Below are 5,094 nucleotides of genomic sequence, written 5' to 3'. Positions count from 1 at the left end.
AAGTTCACGCCGGATGAAGGCTCAGCACTGCGCAAGCACATCCGAGCTGGCTTCTAGATGTGCTCTCTTTACACACTTTTCGCCACGGCCTGTAGGCTCGGAGCGAACCATATCGCACACAAACACACACGATGCTTTGCAAAGCGTGGCCCGCCCGTGTTTGCGGTTAACCCGATCTCTTTCCTCTAGTGGTTGCTTGTCACGTCCGAGCAGGAGCGGATGTAATGGCAACTTTCGGAGGGTTGGTTGGTAAAAGAGAGACCAACACATAAAGCAAAGCAGAAAACTAATGGCGCTAGTGTTCTGCCACTTTAACTCAAGTGCACAAGTAAAACAACACCATAGTTTTTCCTTTCTTAATTTAAAATGACGCAGTTATTTCTCTTGGTGCATCAATAGGTAGAAAAAGGACAAAAGCGTTCTTCATCGTTTCTTTCCTTATAAGTTCCAATGACGAAAGAATAATGTCATTCCTTCCGAAGTAAGCCGAACAATTCTGTAGCGTTCCTAATACTCGAAACTGAATGGTCCTGGTTGATCGATTCTTGTAAGCGCCATTGAGAATTCGGAGACAGTCAACACCAAGTGCTCAAGTAAACTAGCAGTATTCTGTTGTACTGTGCGCATGAATCCGTAACTTCATTATAAATACAGTGTAACATGTAATTAGAAATTTTAGCCTAATGTATTGTTAACGATGCGCCATGTATGTCCAGGATAAATTATATTTGGTTATCCACTAGGCAGGCAGTCATGACCCCTGGGTACTGGCTCGAGGCTCGCAAAGATCCATGTGCGAGAACTAGTACAAAATTGCTGTCAAAGGTTCCTAACGTACCATGCACGTACGACTTGACTTTTTCTTCTTCAGAGCGATTAATTAAACGTGACAAGCCCCACGTTATAACAGAGTCGTTAGCTCTGCCGTCAATAATGTCGTCACCAGTTTTGCTTTATAGTGTTAGCACTATTTCATATTATCGTGGTCGTCTAGTCTTACGCGTAATGTTACGCTTTTCATCCACGGTGATACACAGGAGGCGTATAAGCCCAAAACCACCTGCATCGTGCTGCAAATGACAGAAAATTATCTCTTCGGCAGTGAACAATGAGCCACTTATTGTTTTGCTGGCCTGAGGCAGCTCAAACGAGGACAACAAAGCAACCATACAAAGCTCTGACCGCAGCCTGACGTCACCGCACCCGCGAATCACATGACTCTAAGTGTGCGGTGACGTCCAGTCGCTGAGCTGTCACGTGCACTGCTTCACTCGTTGTTGAGTGTAACAGCTGGAGAGACAGGCTGTTTCCTCTGGTTTCACCTCTGCACAGGCAGCCGACAAAAGAAAAGGCTGTTACGAAAGCGCCATCACATCTCTCTAGACACGGGGCGCTGCAGAAATGCGCACTGGCCTGCCGGCACTGACGCCATTCGTGACGTCATGGAAGACTCCTGCACATTTGTTGGCCCGGATCTCTAAAGTAGGGTGCAGAGGGCGAAAAGAAAGAAAGAAAGAAAGAAAGAAAGAAAGAAAGAAAGAAAGAAAGAAAGAAAGAAAGAAAGAAAGAAAGAAAGAAAGAAAGAAAGAAAGAAAGAAAGAAAGAAAGAAAGAAAGAAAGAAAGAAAGAAAGAAAGAAAGTGACGGTTTTCATTAGTGCGCTTTTACCAGTGCATGCATGCAGGTGGGCGCCGCACTTCATGGCACGTGCTCGCGAACAGGCGGTGGATATGCATACAATGGCGAAAACATGCTTGTGGGGTCAGGCTATAGCCTTAGACTTCGCATTCGAAGAAAGACCTTGTGTCAGTTGGACGATAATTCCCATTTTCTGAAAGAGTCGGTGACGTCACACTGCTCGCAGCTCACGTCAAAAGTATATTGTGACCGTTATGAAAGTGAATTAAATTGATTACGCTATGAGTAAAACTGGTCAGCTAGTGGAAGTGGAAAATGGTGAATGAACTTGAGTTGCTTGTATAGCGAAGCTGGCGCTCTACTTCTATACCAAGTGGACGCACACGTGCACCAGCTATGAAAGCAGGCAGCGGGATTGCCGACCGAAAGGGTGTCATGAGAGTGATTGATGTGGCGGCGTTTAGTCGCGTCTAGCCCGGTTCCAGCTGCGCGATGGCTAATAGAAGGGATGAGGTTCCATCGAGCAAAGTAATCAGCTGAAACGACGATAATCAATGGCTTGCAAAGGCAGACCACTAAGCGGTTTTCGACAGAGCGGTCCCCGCTTGCTATCATGTTAAGCTCGCAGTGAAGTTATTAATACGGTTTAAAAAAGTATTTTTTTTTGTTTTTTGGGCGTATGTAAGACTTCGAGTGGCAGCCCCAGCCAGAACGGCAGCTTTGCTTATGCACAGATGTTGTTTAAGATTAGATTTCGATTTATTTGAGATGCTCATGGCGAGCTTTCCACATAGGTCGACCCCCGTGCTTTTGCAACCAAGTGAAATTGCGCTATACTTGAAATGCATGAACTAATGTTGACTTTTAAGCTTACGAGGAGCCGCTGTGTCCGCGCCATAACTTTCATCGTATAAAACCCCCAATTATTCTGATGAAAATAGGTTTGTTCGCAAATGTATTACAAGGGTTCAACGCTGTTTAACCAAATATTGAGCGAAATCATTAGCTGCGGGTGACCGAGCGTTCTTTTTCTTCTCTTTTTCTTCTTCCACAGCCCACACATAAAGCCCCTCTTTAACCAAGCCGTATGAACGTGCCTTAGTGGCCTATAGGGGTGACGTGAATGCTAGGGTCCTAGCAGGCTGATTCTGACATAAGCGTCTCGTGTGAAACGAGAGACTCAAGTTGGCAGCTCCTGCCAGCCCGTGTGTCACGTGGGGTGTGACTTCACAGCGTCACGTGGGTAAGACATAACTGCAGTCGGGAAAGGGCGCAGCTGTAGCCCCACACATCTTACCATTGCAACGTGTGTTAGCGGAGCTCATCGTCAGAATGTCGCTGTCAGCGCCGAGCCATTGCTTCTGACGCGTCCCGGGGCAGGACGACTACTGTCACATTACCGCTGGTTGGGGGTGAACACTGCCAGGACCATTGCCGCAGGTGAAGTGCCTACTGTTGAGTGCGACTTGTATAAGGTGCCCTGTCGCATGTGGGGGGGGGGACTATTTCCAGAAACATTGCCACTGGTTAGGCTAACAATTGTAAGAAGCATTGACAGTAGTTTGACTTCTGTCAGAAGCGTTAGTACTTGCATGGCCGGCCACTACTGTCACACGCATGTCCTCTGTTGACGACGCCTTCTGCCGGCAGGTGGGGCAACTGCTGTCAGAAGCACTGCCCCTTGTGGGGGTCAGTAATACCAGAATCACTGCCACTGGTGGCAATAGATTGTGCAATATATGTTTCTCATTTTTATCTTTACATGGCCGACCATCAGGCGTTGGGACAGCGCCGTCTGGCAAAGCGATGACCGCTCGCTTTTGCCGCTTCCCGCGGCAGGCGCAAGGTAAAACTCGTTGCACACCGCTTCCTGGTTCCGGGCAGCGAAGCGAGCAAGTGCTTCGGTATGGCTGCGCCCAAACATTGTGGCGCGCTTGCAAAGTCTCGCCGAGCACGGTCACCATCCTCGACGCGGGCAAAAGTTGGCCACTGAATCCGCGCCTCTAGCACAGCCAACAAGTCAGAAACATTCCTTACGTAGCTTCCTAGAATCACCTCGATTATGTTTTGTAATTAGCAGGACCATTTCATGAATTATTTGCAGGTGCAATAAATGACATCTGATAGTACGCGTCTTGTCGTAGCCCTTTGTGATCTTGAGCACGGAGCCCTCCGCGTTTAGCGGGCGAGGCATGCCGCATCCACGTAGCTTGGTGTAACACTGCCCACATATCGTCGCAAACTACCTTTAGAAACGCTGCCAGTTAATATTTAGAAACGCTGCCAGTAATATTTACATTATTATACGATGCTTTGCAAATAGTGCGGGTGACTTGTGCAAGAAGCCTTGCCAATGGTGGCGGTTCCCGCCAGAACCATTGCTACTAGTGGGGATAGTTACTGTCAGAAGCATTTCCGCTGGTGAGGTGGGCTATATATACATATCAAATGCATTACATCTGGTGGGGATGACTATTGCCACAAGCGTTGAAGGCCCGTGTAAGCGTGACAGTTGTGACTTCTCGTTCTGTGCAGCGCTACCGCTCTTCTCCACTCAAAGGCTGAGGGTTCGAATGCATGCAGCTCACTACAGCAGGCGTGGCGACGCTAAATCAATGTCATTGAGCTCGCATTGATTTCAAACTTTCGGCGTTAGGTCTCCACTAGCGCACGAAATAAACCACTAAACATGGACAAAATTAACATTATGAAACAAAAAATCAAGTCGTTCGAAGTACATTGGTTTCTATTATTTAGAAATAAAATCACTGATTCAAGATTTTTTTTTACTGAACCCATTACACTGTCATAATTCAGTGACGGAGCATAACTAAAGTGCAACAAAATTCATTCCTTAATGACTCCATACTTACATTAAATTTCACGATATAGAAAATTTATATGCCAAACTGGAATTTCATGCCCTTGTCATATGGTGAAATTCACTGATGTCGTAGCTTTAAACACATTTGAGACCATGTTCGAGAGTCACATTGAAAAAGAAGAATAGGAAAAAAAGAAGGAGACTTAACTATTCATACTTGATCATTTAAGCAATCGCCGAAGAAAACTAGCGGTAAAAAGGACAGTCCCGATACCCTTGAGCCCATCGAGAATATAATGGCACACGCAAACTAGAGGGGTGGATTTTATTTGTGTACTATCAGAAAGTTACATGAACTGCTCTTGCAGAAGGGAGAGTTTCAGAAACGTTTCAAAAAGGTCATAAATAGCAAATAAATACAAGCCAATATTTATATACCCCCCCCCCTCCCCCCTTGCCTCCACCACGAAGAAAAAGAAAAAGACACATTTCCAACGCTCTACCATGTGAAAATACGCCTTCACCCTTGTTATGTGTGACTGGAGGTTGTAAATCTTCTGACTCACCTCCGAAAATATGAATCATGCATATGCCTATCTATATATGAATAGGCATAAAAACGATAAGACTGAG

The sequence above is a fragment of the Amblyomma maculatum genome, chromosome 3, assembly GCF_055883805.1.
Source record: "Amblyomma maculatum isolate TAMU_Amacu chromosome 3, ASM5588380v1, whole genome shotgun sequence".
NCBI classification, from domain to species: domain Eukaryota; kingdom Metazoa; phylum Arthropoda; class Arachnida; order Ixodida; family Ixodidae; genus Amblyomma; species Amblyomma maculatum.
The sequence above is the reverse complement of the archived record's forward strand: the minus strand, read 5'-3'. Positions refer to the sequence as shown.